Source organism: Triticum dicoccoides, chromosome 6B (genome assembly GCF_002162155.2).
Source record: "Triticum dicoccoides isolate Atlit2015 ecotype Zavitan chromosome 6B, WEW_v2.0, whole genome shotgun sequence".
Taxonomy (NCBI): Eukaryota; Viridiplantae; Streptophyta; class Magnoliopsida; order Poales; family Poaceae; genus Triticum; species Triticum dicoccoides.
The window spans coordinates 209,385,024-209,398,962 of record NC_041391.1 but is presented as its reverse complement, the minus strand read 5'-3'; positions in this window follow the sequence as shown (position 1 = coordinate 209,398,962).

Sequence of the window (13,939 nt, the reverse complement as noted above, 5' to 3'; positions counted from 1 at the left end):
TCTATTTTCCCTTGCATTTATTTTCAGATCTATTAAACCAAAAATACAAAAATACCTTGCTGCAATTTATTTGTTTCGCGATCTATTTATCCTATCTACCACTTTTACCTCACGTTATTTGCCTATCTTGAGGTGTCGTACCTGAAAGGGATTGACAACCCCTTTAACACGTCGGGTTGCGAGTATTTGTTATTTGTGTGCAGGTGTTGTTTACTTGGTGTGAGGAGGTTCTCCTACTGGTTCGATAACCTTGGTCTCATCACTCAGGGAAATACCTATGGTCACTATACTGCATCATCCCTTCCTCTTTGGGGAAATACCGACGAAGCTCTAGCAGACATCAAAAGGTCTTCCTAGCACCGTTGCTAGGGAGGATCTTCAACATCAACCAGGTTCCTAATCACAAATCTCATCTCCTCGCAATTTACATTATTTGCCATTTGCCTCTCATTTTCCTCTCTCCCACTTCACAACAATTTGCCATTTTATTCGCCCTCTTTTCCATTCGCCCGTTTTCTCATCAGATCTGTTTTTGAGTGCAATCTTGTTGTGTAGTCATCATGACTCAAGAGAACACCAAGTTGTGTGATTTCTCAAATACCAACAACAACGATTTTATTAGCACTCCGATTCCTCCTCCCGCCACTAGTGCGGAGTCTTGTGATATTAATACTGCTTTATTGAATCTTGTCATGAAAGATCAATTTGACGGTACTCCTAATGAGGATGCCGCTTCCCATCTGAACATAATCGTGGAATTATGTGATATGCAACAGAAAAAAGATGTCGACAATGATGTTGTGAAGTTGAAATTATTTATGTTTCTTTGCGAGATCGTGCAAAAATTTGGTTTTCGTCTTTGCCTCGCAATAGTACCGATTCTTGGAATAAGTGCAAAGACACTTTTATCACTAAGTATTTTCCGCCCGCAAAAAATATTTCCCTTAGAACCCAAATCATGAATTTCAAGCAACTTGAACATGAGAATGTGCTACGTCTTGAGCTTGCATTGGTTTTCTTTGAAGAGGAAAGGGTGATGCAGCACAGTAGCGTAAGTATTTCCCCTCAGTTTTTGAGAACCAAGGTATCAATCTAGTAGGAGGCTCCTCAACAAATCCCACGAACCTACACAAACAAACAAAGAACTCGCAACCAACGCGATAAAGGGGTTGTCAATCCCTTTTTCACAGCCACTTGCGAAGGTGACATCTGATAGAGATAGAATGATAAGATAAATATATTTTTGGTATTTTATAATATAGATGCAGAAAGTAAAGATGCAAATAAAAGTAGATTGGAAGCAAATATGATAAGAGATAGACGCGAGGGCCATAGGCTTCACTAGAGGCTTCTCTCGAGATAGCATAAGTATTATGGTGGGTGAACAAATTACTGTCGAGCAATAGATAGAAAAGCGAATAATTATGAGATTATTTAGGCATGATCATGTATATAGGCATCACGTCCGCAACAAGTAGAACGACTCCTGCCTGCATCTACTACTATTACTCCACACATCGACCGCTATCCAGCATGCATCTAGAGTATTAAGTTCATAATAATAGAGTAACGCATTAAGCAAGATGACATGATGTAGAGGGATAAACTCAACCAATATGATATAAACCCCATCTTTTTATCCTCGATGGCAACAATACAATACGTGTCTTGCAACCCTTTCTGTCACTGGGTAAGAACACCGCGAGATTGAACCCGAAGCTAAGCACTTCTCCCATGGAAAGAAAGATCAATCTAGTAGGCCAAACCAAACCAATAATTCGAAGAGACTTGCAAAGATAACCCAATCATACATAAAAGAATTCAGAGAAGATTCAAATATTATTCATAGATAAACTTGATCATAAACCCACAATTCATCGGATCTCGACAAACACACTGCAAAAAGAGATTACATCAAATAGATCTCCACAAGAGAGGGGGAGAACATTGTATTGAGATCCAAAAAGAGATAAGAAGTCATCTAGCTAATAACTATGGACCCGTAGGTCTGTGGTAAACTACTCACAACTCATCGGAAGGGCTATGGTGTTGATGTAGAAGCCCTCCGTGGTCGATTCCCCCTCCGGCAGAACGCCGGCGAAGTCTCCAAGATGGGATCTCGCGGATACAGAAGGTTACGGTGGTGGAAATTGTGTTTCGTCTGCTCCCTAGATGTTTTCGGGGTACGTAGGCTTATATAGGAGGAGGAAGTACGTCGATGGACGCCCGAGGGGCCCACGAGACATGGGGTGCGCCCTATAGGGGGGCGCCCTCCTATCTCGTGGAAGCTTCGGCTGCTTCTTGACTTGCACTCCAAGTCCTCTGGATCACGTTCGTTCCAAAAATCACGCTCCCGAAGGTTTCATTCCGTTTGGACTCCGTTTGATATTCCTTTTCTTCGAAATACTGAAATAGGCAAAAAACAGCAATATGGGTTGGGCCTCCGATTAGTAGGTTAGTCCCAAAAATGATATAAATGTGTAAAATAAAGCCCATAGACATCCAAAACAGGTAATATAATAGCATGGAACAATCAAAAAATTATAGATATGTTGGAGACATATCAAGCATCCCCAAGCTTAATTCCTGCTCGTCCTCGAGTAGGTAAATGATAAAAAGGAAATTTTTAATGTGGAATGCTACCTAGCATAATTCTCAATGTAATTTTCTTTATTGTGGCATGAATGTTCAGATCCAAATGATTCAAGATAAAAGCTTACAAAACATAAAAATAATAATACTTCGAAGCATACTAACAAATAATCATGTCATATCAAAATAGCATAGCCAAAGAAAGCTTATCCCTACAAAATCATATAGTTAGGCCATGCTTCATTTCCATTACACAAAATACTTCCATCATGCACAACCCCGATGACGAGCCGAGCAATTGGTTCATACTTTTTAATGCGCTTCAGCTTTTTTCAACTCTTATGCAATACATGAGCGCAAGCCATGGACATAGCACTATGGTGGTCTATTGTGGTGGTTGTAAGGACAAAAAGAGGGAGAAGATAGTCTCACATCAACTAGGCGTATCAACGGGCTATGGAGATGCCCATCAATAGATATCAATGTGAGTGAGTAGGGATTGCCATGCAACGGATGCACTAGAGCTATAAATGTATGAAAGCTCAACAAAAGAAACTAAGTGGGTGTGCATCCAACTTGCTTGCTCATGAAGACCTAGGGCACTTTGAGGAAGCCCATAATTGGAATATACAAGCCAAGTTCTATAATCAAAAATTCCCACTAGTATATGAAAATGACAACATAGGAGACTCTCTATCATGATGATCAGGGTGCTACTTTGAAGCACAAGTGTGGAAAAAGAGATAGTAGCAATTGTCCCTTCTCTCTTTTTCTCTCATTTTTTTTTCTCTTTTTTTCTTTTTTTCTTTTTTTCCTTTCCTTTTTTTCTTTTTTTTTCTTTTTGGTGGGCTTCTTTGGCCTCTTTTATTTTTATAAAGTCCGAAGTCTCATCCCGACTTGTGGGGGAATCATAGTCTTCATCATCCTTTCCTCACTCGGACAATGCTCTAATAATGAAGATCATCACACTTTTATTGATTTACAACTCAAAAATTACAACTCAAAGCTAGAACAAGATATGACTCTATATGAATGCCTCCGGCGGTGTACCGGGATATGCAATGAATCAAGAGCGACATGTATGAAAATTATGAAGGTGGCCTTGCCACAAATACGATGTCAACTACATGATCATGCAAAGAGCAATATGACAATGATGAAACGTGTCATAATAAACGGAACGGTGGAAAGTTGCATGGCAATATATCTCGGGATGGCTATGGAAGTGCCATAATAGGTAGGTATGGTGGCTGTTTGAGGAAGGTAAATAATGGGTACATGATACCGACGAAAGTTGCGCGGTAATAAGAAAAGCTAGCAAAGTGGAAGGATGAGTGTGCGTATATCCATGGACTCACATTAGTCATAAAGAACTCATATACTTATTGCAAAAATCTACTTAGCCCTCGAAGCAAAGTACTACTATGCATGCCCCAAGAGGGATAGATTGGTAGGAAAAATCCATCGCTCATCCCCGACTGCCACTCATAAGGAAGACAATCAAAAGAGCACCTCATGCAACAAATTTGTCACACAACTTTGACTATACGTGCATGCTACGGGACTTGCCAACTTCAACAAAAGTATTTCTCAATTTCATAATTATCCACTAGCATGACCCTAACATTACTACCTTTATATCTCAAAACAATTATTAAGCAACAATTTGATCATAGCACCCAATTCTCTTCTATGATAGTTTTTATTATACCCAACTTGGATGCTCATCATTCTAGGACCAAATTTGTAACCATAACAAATACCATGCTGTTCTAAAAGACTCTAAAAATAATATAAGTGAAGCATGAGAGACTAGAAATTTCTTCAAAATTAAGTTACCACCGTGCTCAAAAAGATATAAGTGAAGTACTAGAGCAAAAACTATCAAGCTCAAAAAGATATAGGGATATTTAAATTAGTGCATGTGGTTCCTTACTTGTGCTCACTTTTCCCCACGCTCCAAACGTTTGCTCACTTTTCCCCTCTTCCTTAGCTGAAACTCTCACAAATGCTCATAGCGGCTGTTTGTCGTCTTGACCGTCCATTGACCGTTAATTGCTGACGAGTGGGGCCGAGTCTTCGTCTGACTGTTGCTTGCTGACGGGTGGGACCGCAAGGAGACACGTATTGGGCAGCTTGTCTGAATCTGAAACAGATCTAGACAGGCCACACTACACCGCGCCATCCCGCCCCCTCTGCCGGTGTCGTGCCACGTCCACTGCAGTTGTTTCCTCCACCCTATGCCCCTATTCCGTTCGTCAGTGGCGCCGCGTCTCTGCCAGATATAGCCCACCTCCCCATCTAGGATTACATAGCGATGTTGAGTGAGGACGCCCGGAATGCAGTTGACCGTGGAGAGGATTGGGTCGAATCCGCGGTAGATAATTCATGGATTAAACCTGGGTAAGCATTGTTTCCTCTCGAATTGACATTCTAAGTCGTATTGTAGGCCGTATTTGACTTCTGTTTGCTTGAATCATTCGAATTTGTGCTTGATTTTACCCGGCTAACTGAAGCCTTTATTTGCTTCAACAAAATAGGATTGATCCCGCGCTGGCTTTCCGGCTGGCGATTAGAATGGAAACTAGTGTGTTGCATGGTACTAAACCGCATTTGATTTCATCATTTTTCTATCCCAAAGTGGTAGAAACCAACATATATTTCAAAGACTTGCGAGCTGAGCTCAGAAACACCTATCCCTGGAGTGATGCCGATGTTGTTGAACTGAATTACTTCAGAAGTGATGAGCAAAGATTTCTCCCACTAACTTGTGATGATCATATGCCGTTGCTTTTTGCTGGGATTGATGGCTACCAATTCAGTAAACTCCAAATCGATGTGCTTCAGCCACGCGCAGAACGGGTGAAGGGGAAGGGAGTTCAGACATCATCTGTCTGTGCTAATAGCCAGCACCCCGGCACTCCTTGTAGGTCGACACCAAGTAAAGCAAGTGGTTCATGGAGCCACAACATGCCTGCTGCCAATTCTGGTTCTGATTCAGCTGCTGCTTCTCGTGTACCTTCTGCAGTTGGTGTAGAAGAAGATGCAGAACCTGACGAGGCAGTGCCTACAAATGATGATGAAGACGAGATGATGTTTCCTGAACTGGTCGATGTAGCCAGTCAGCAAGCAGTGGATGATGAATATATGGAGGAGCCCATCAGCCAAGCTAGGTTTGATGACACTAACGATGAAGAGAAGGTGGAGAACATGGACAGCTTAATCGAGGATGAATACGATGGTGATGACATGCCAACAATTGAGTGGAACAGGGAAAAACCTGAGCTTAGTGTAGGTACCATTTTCCAATCAATGGTGGACTGTCGGAATGCAGTGACAACATGGTGCATTATATCTGAAAACACCTATAAGATTAAAAGGAGTGAGCCAGCAAGGTTCACAGTTTTTTGTCCATATCCTAGGTGTAGGTGGAAGTTGCATGCATCTCGTATGAGAAAGAGCAAATATATTCAGGTAATCCAAGTTCAGTTAGTAATTCAGTTTCAGATTGTTGAGTAAGGTTTCTTAACTGTTTTTTACCCTTTTATTTTGTTTCAGATAAAGAAAAATCCACACAAGCACACATGTCCACCTGGAGAGGGAGGGGGGAAGGCCAAAACCAAGCTAGCAAAAACTAGGTGGGTGGCAGATGCTATATTGGATTGGCTAAGAGAAGAACCTGGACTTGGTCCAATAGCACTCCATGGGAAGCTTTTTGAGAAGTACAAGATAGAAATTCCTTACATGAGAATTTTCAATGCTAGGGAAAAGGCTCTTGACAGAATTAATGGTCAATGGAATGACAGTTTTCAGCTGCTTTACACTCTCAAAGCTGAAGTGGAGATGGCAAGTCCAGGGAGTGTTGTAGAGATTGACAAGCATACAGTTCAATTCAAAATAAAAGGGAAGTCATTTCAGAAGGAGTGCTTCAGAAGGGCTTTTGTTTGTTTCAAGGCTTGCTGGCAGGGGTTTCTAGATGGTTGCAGGCCCTATTTGGCTGTAGATGCTACACATTTGACTGGAAGATGGAGAGGACAGCTAGTAGCAGCTTCTGTAGTTGATGGACACAACTGGCTATTCCCAATTGCATTTGGTGTGGTGGAGGCAGAGTCTGAGGAAAGTTGGGTCTGGTTTCTGCAGCAGTTGCGCAACATTATAGGCACACCCCCAGGTTTAGCTATACACACAGATGCTTGCAAGGGTTTAGAGAGTGTAGTGGAAATTGTATTCCCTGGAGTGGACCATAGGGAATGTATGCGACACCTAGCGCATAATTTCAAAAAGAAGTTCAAAGGTAAAGTTTATGACGAGAACTTATGGCCAGCATCATACACATGCAGCAAAAGGAAGCATGAACACCATTTGAGAGTGTTGTATGCTCAAAATCCTCTTGTGAAGGAGTACATGGATGCACATCATGGTAAGGTGTGGTCAAGAAGCAAATTCAATGAAATTTGTGAAGTAGATTATGTGACCAGTAACCTTGTAGAATGCTTCAATTCAAAGTTCAAGTCAGTGAAAGGGCTCTTGTTCTAGCAAGCATTTGACAAGATGAGGCAAATGATCATGATAAAGATGGCTCTTTGCAAAAGAATTGCAGAAACACAATATATTGGTCATCAAATGCTCCCATCACTGATTAAGGCATTGCACTTGAAGGCAAGAGGACTGAAGATGAAATGTATTCGATCTGGTACATATGAGGGAGAGGTTACCTATACTGGCACTAAAAATAGGGTATGGAGGTATCTTGTGAACCTAAGTACTAGAGAATGTACTTGTAGGCAATGGCAGATCCGTGGGAAGCCATGCATACATGCCCTACATCTGATGACCGTTATCGGGGGTGCAGATGGTGAAGTTGATCAATATTGCTCTGAGTATTTCTCTGTTGCCAAATTTATGGCTGCTTATGCTGACAATGTGCCTGCACTATTGGGGAAAGATCAATGGAACATAGTAGATTCAGGGTTCAAACTCCACGCTCCTGTCATTACTAGACCACCAGGAAGACCAAGGAACCAGAGGATTAGAGCAGGTGAGGAGGGTCATCTACCAAAGAAGCGTGCTTGCAAAAAATGTGGAGTTCTAGGGCATATTGCTAGGCTTTGTACCAATGCAGTGGATGCATCATTTGGAGAGGAGGAAAGATGGATAGCAGCCAATGCTAAGGAGAATGCAGCAGCAATGGAGACTGAAGATCCATTGGAGAATGTAGCAGCAAATGAAGCAGTGGAGAATGCAGCAAATGAAGCAGTGGAGAACGCAGCAGCAAATGAAGCATCTTGGTATGTGTTTGCACCCTTTGTAGAATGCAGCAACCCTTTTGTTTGCATTTGTTCTCTTTTTTGCCTATGGCTTATAATTTTATTTACCAGCTCTAGGGAGAAACGGCCAAGAGATGAAGAAGCAGAAGATTTTGAAACCATGGCCTTTGATGGTTTTGAAGCTATAAGAGAGGAAGAGGAGGGGTAATTTTTCCAATTGTGCCTTTAAAGATTACTAAACCCATAGATGACCGTCAAATGGTCGTCAAGTGCTCGGCGAGTGGAACTACTCCATCAGCACCTCCACGGGGAAAACCCCAAGTAAAGCCCAAGATCAAAAGGAACAAGAGTCTGGAAGAAAAGAGCATCTCAACTAGGGAAACCAGGAGCAAGATGGTGAAGCTAGCTGTGAACACAAGGAGCAAGTCGAAAATTTGAATTAAGTTGTTGGGAAATGTTTGTGTTGTCAATTTGAGGGCGAGTCGATCGCTTAAAACTTGGTAGATTTGTATTAAGATGTTGGCATCTTAAAACTTGGTAGATTTGAGCTACTGTAAAAACTTATCAGTTGTAATGATGTTGCTTCTACTTTGGATTCTTATTTGAGTCGGAATTCAAATTTCCATCAAAATTTGAATTTAAATCAATATTTGAATTGGGCCAAAATTAGGATTCGAGCCAAAGTTGAAGTTGAACATTGGAGGTTCATTGCTCTATGCGGTGTATTTGATCGAGCATTTGAAGTCCAATATTCCTAGGTGAACAGTCCGAATGAGAAATGTGCTAGAAACGAGCTCGAAAGCTAGGGTAAACAGCCCTATTTGAAATCAAGTTTTTTTTGACCTTTCCTAAATGAGATATATATATTTTTATTAACACTTGTTCCATATATATAGGGTAAAAATGAAGTCTCACTATTTATTGATTAATATTCATATTACTATATTTTTTTGAAAAAATGTGCTTTTAATTCAAAACCGTCAAATAACACGTTTTAGATATGAAAATGAAAAAGTAAGTTCAGATCCTTCTTATTCACTCCAAAATGAAGCTATGGAGATTTTTCTGATTTTTTTTAATTATTTTTTTTAAACCCTAAACCCTCTCTCCCTATTCTACGAACTCTGAACATGTTCATAGGTGATAGCTCATTTGTGTGAAGCCTTCTTTCATGAAAATGACCTACACCAAGTTTATATTTTTTTTCTCATAACCTTGTCACATATGACGGCTATGTGCGCAAGAATTACAACATTTTGAATTTTTTGAATTTTTTAAAAACATTTGAACTTGATTTCGACAAATCACTTCAAAAAATGATTTTTCAAAAGAACGCCCGTATACCGAGTTTATATTTTGTATGGTAACTAGGTCTCATAAACGGACGAACTACGTTTGTTTTATATTTTTGCGATTTTTTCTAATTTAGTTATGGCCATTTGAAATCTGGTCAAACCCTAATAACCCCGTTGACTCGCTCATAACCCCGTAGAAATGCTCCAAACCCTAGCGTCGAACGTCCACCGTCCGATCCTACAAAGCGCCAAACACCACCCATCAGATGTGGGGCAGGCATGCGCGATCCACGTGATGCATCCTGATTGGCTACTGCACTGTCCTTCTCGGATTTTTACGATCTGCCCCACTTTACATATGAAATTGTATTTTTCGCACATGACCACCACATGTCAGTGTTAAGAGTTGGTTCAAATATTCAAACTGCAAAATACCATGTGGCAAATCATCAATATAGCTTCCCCTTCTCCTCTTCTCCATCTGACAGACAAAGGCATCGAGTAGATCGAGCAATTCCTCTGTTTCTTTCCCCATCTTCTCGTTCTTCTTCCTCTCGACCAATTCCTCTGTTTCTTCCTCTCGGGCGATATGTCGACCTCCTCGTCAGCCCTCCGTTCCACGTGGATGGTGTATGGTCCAGTGCTGATGACTCGATGCACTGACTGCCCACGGACTGGGCCACTGAAGCGGTTGACTTCGAAGGAGGAGAAGAATGGGAACTTTGGGCGCGAGTTCATCAAATGTGAGAGCAAACCGGAGGGGCGGGTTAGATCTGAGTTTTCCTCGCATCCTTTATCTCTAATTTGTCAAAACATTCTGTCAGATTTGGATTTAGGTTACATGATTTCGTTTTCAGATCATGAAGAAATGCCACCATTTCGAGTGGATGGATGATTACATCCAGAGGCTTCAAGGGTTGGGCTTGCTGGATTCGAGGGGGAATGCAATCCGCGAGTTCAATCTGCCCCGTGACAGTGCCGCTCCGGCAGCAGCAGCGCGTTCAGAATACCCGACGGTGGTAGATGTCGAACTGAAGACGGAATTGAAGAAGATGAACAAGAACTTCAAGCAGCTGATTGATTTGAAGAAGCAATCCAATATGATAGCTTTAGGAATACTTGCTCTAGGAATTTTTTACTTGATGGCCATCTCTCGTTAGAGATGTTTGTCTACTGTTGTTGCCACTGTTTAGCAATCCTCGTCTGTTTATCTCAAATGCAACTCTGTTTAGTGCAACTGTCGATCTCTCAATGTATGCAGTTTAATGTTAAGTTTTGACACTTTCAGTTTCGGCAGAAGAAAACTACCAGTTCAGTGATAGGATTATTTTGTTAGCTAATAACCTCGAGTGTTGGATCATACCCTAGCTCATCAGATGACAGTAAGCAGTACTTGAGCAGCACAAGGGATATACATCAAGTTCATCTCTTCTCTCTCGCACTTGCCAAACTTTTGTCCTCGAGTTCGTCAGTTCTGCTAGAAAAAAACCTAGTTCGCAGGCCCAAAGAGAATCAAGCTGCAATAGGCCCACAAAGGATAAATGAGGCCCAGAAGCAAGCGATGTTTCTTTTTTTGTAGGAACGATTGCTTTGTTCTTTTTTGTTTTTGATTGCTTTTTTCATTAATTTGATTGCCCAATCTCTTCTATCTCATTGAGGAATTATTTTGGCTTTCCTTTATGGGTCCCTTCATTTATCCTTTTGACTAAAGCCAAACATCTCAAAGTGTAGTTTTCTACATAGTGTAATTTATACTTCATGATTGGAAAAAGAGGTCCAACCCTCTTTTTTATATACTTCAAACATAGTGTAGTTTTCTACATATTAAAGTAGGGATTAAAGTATATAAAACTACACTTTTGACTAAAGCCAAACATCTCAAAGTATTTGATACTTCAATATTTCTGAAAACCAAAGTATTCTTGGAATACCTAAAAAATACAGAGCTCTCAGCAAACCAAAGCCGTGTACAAATGTACAATATGTTCTTATTTTTAGAAGGCATCTATAAACACATCATTTTTAGTTAGTTTGGTTAATTTTCCCACGCCAATTAGCCATGTCTAAACTTGGGACAAACAAAATACAAACATAACAAAGCATTATTATAACACACATAACTTAACTTAGATAGGGTTGCTAGGGCAACATAAGTTCTTACACATAACACGACACACCAATTGCTAGGGCAACATAAGTTCTTACATAGATAATAATAATTAACCTTACATGCATAGATAGGGTAGCTAGGTCGGGCAACACACACACCAAACTCACACTACATAGTAGATAGGGTAGCTAGGGCAACACCGCCATGTCTTCACCGTCATCTTCACCTTAACCGCCGGCTTCACCGTCTTCTTCGCCGCTGGTTTCAGAAATGCTCCTCCTCATCCTAAAGGTCGTTGTCGCCGAGGTAGTACAGGAGGTTGTGCATGCGGTTGCAAGCGGGGAATACGCTCTCGAAGTCGGTGAAGATGTTATAAGTGGTGAATGCGATGAACTCGCACCCACACCAATACACATTGCCGAGCAGGTAGTAGGCATCGAACCTGTTGGTGAAGTGGACGACGAGCCCTACCACTGGAGCATTGGCGTGGGGACGCTGCTCCACGAGGTTGAACATGGGCGGCGAGCCCGCCGGGAGGTGGTGGAAGCCCGCACGGAGGAACCCCCGTGCAAGCTCAGTGCTACCCCTCCAGCGTGAGAACGCCCACACACGGAGCGATGCCTCAACGACGACGTTGGCGGGGTACCGCCGTTCTGGCACGGTGGGAGGCTCTTGGAACGTCGGCCCGTTGTACTGCATCTTGAACGCTTCGATGAGTGGAATGGCTTTGGCTTTTTGGGGAAGAAGAGAAGTGGGAGGCGCAGATGGATCTGTAGAAGAAGAGGCAATGAAGGGCAGTTTAAATAGTCGGGGGAGACGAAGTGGGTACACGCGCAAACGGCGTAGATCGTGACTCAGTGCGTGCGTGAACCGATGCGATCATCAATGTGTGAACGTGAATCGAAGCGAGTGTGCTTTGCGTGCTCTGCATTGGCGGCTACCTGCCTCCCCCTTCTGCGTGCTCTGCGTTGGCGGTTGCCTGCCTCCCACAACTGAATCGAGCGGCAGCCGTGCGGCGTGAACCGATGCCTCGACATATGGACGCGAGCGTGCATGTTTTTATGCAGCATGCCCCTTCTGCCACCGGCATGTATGCCTGCGACGCGTGAAACGACGTTGCGGAGCGACTGAATCCGCCGGCAACCGTGCGGCACGGATCGATGCGTGTGTGTCGGCGTGCATGCATGCATTTAGGTCTAGGTCACTAGATGCGTGCATGGTGGTGATCACATGCATAGCAGGCTACATCGATGCCAAAGCCGGGCATGCATAGCAGGCTGCATCCAGAGAAAGCAGGCTTTTTTAGTTTATTACCAACAAACTAACGGGCCCGTCCTATGAACACAAACACGGCCCAACCAGCGAAGCCACAGCCACAGTCAACAGAGTCCAACATGGCCCCACAAGTCAGTTAACGGCCAAGACAGCAAACGTCTGTTATGAACATTTGTGAGAGTTTCAGCTAAGGGAGTGGGGAAAAGTGAGCAAAAGTTTGAAGCGTGGGGAAAACTGAGCACAACTAAGGAATTGGGGGCACAGATGGAATAATCCCACAGATATAAGTGAAGCACATAGAGTATTCTAGCAAATTTCAATAAAATAGGATTCTCCCAAAAGGTGTGTACAGCAAGGATGATTGTGGTAAACTAAAAATCAAAGACTAATATAATACATGACGCTCCAAGAAAAACACATATCATGTGGCGAATAAAAATATAGCTCCAAGTAAAGTTACCAATGAACGAAGACGAAAGAGGGGATGCCTTCCCGAGGCATCCCCAAGCTTAGGCTTTTGGATATTCTTGAATATCTTGGGGTGCCTTGGGCATCCCCAAGCTTAGGCTCTTGCCACTCTTTATTCCATAGTCCATAAAAGCTTTACCCAAAACTTGAAAACTTCACAACACAAAACTCAACAGGAAATCTTATGAACTCCGTTAGTGAAAGAAAACAAAACCACCACATAAGGTACTGTAATGAACTCATTCTTTATCTATTTTGGTGTTAAACCTACTGTATTCCAACTTCTCTATGGTTTATAAATGTTGGAAATATGCCCTAGAGGCAATAATAAATTAGTTATTATTATATTTCCTTGTTCATGATAATCGTTTATTATCCATGCTATAATTGTATTGATAGGAAACTCAGATACATGTGTGGATACATAGACAACACCATGTCCCTAGTAAGCCTCTAGTTGACTAGCTCGTTGATCAATAGATGGTTACGGTTTCCTGACCATGGACATTGGATGTCATTGATAACGGGATCACATCATTAGGAGAATGATGTGATGGACAAGACCCAATCCTAAGCCTAGCACAAAGAACGTGTAGTTCGTATGCTAAAGCTTTTCTAATGTCAAGTATCTTTTCCTTAGACCATGAGATTGTGCAACTCCCGGATACCGTAGGAATGCTTTGGGTGTACCAAACGTCACAACGTAACTGGGTGGCTATAAAGGTGCATTACAGGTATCTCCGAAAGTGTCTGTTGGGTTGGCACGAATCGAGACTGGATTTGTCACTCCGTGTAAACGGAGAGGTATCTCTGGGCCCACTCGGTAGGACATCATTAGAATGTGCACAATGTGACCAAGGGGTTGATCACGGGATGATGTGTTACGGAACGAGTAAAGAGACTTGCCGGTAACGAGATTGAACAAGGTATCG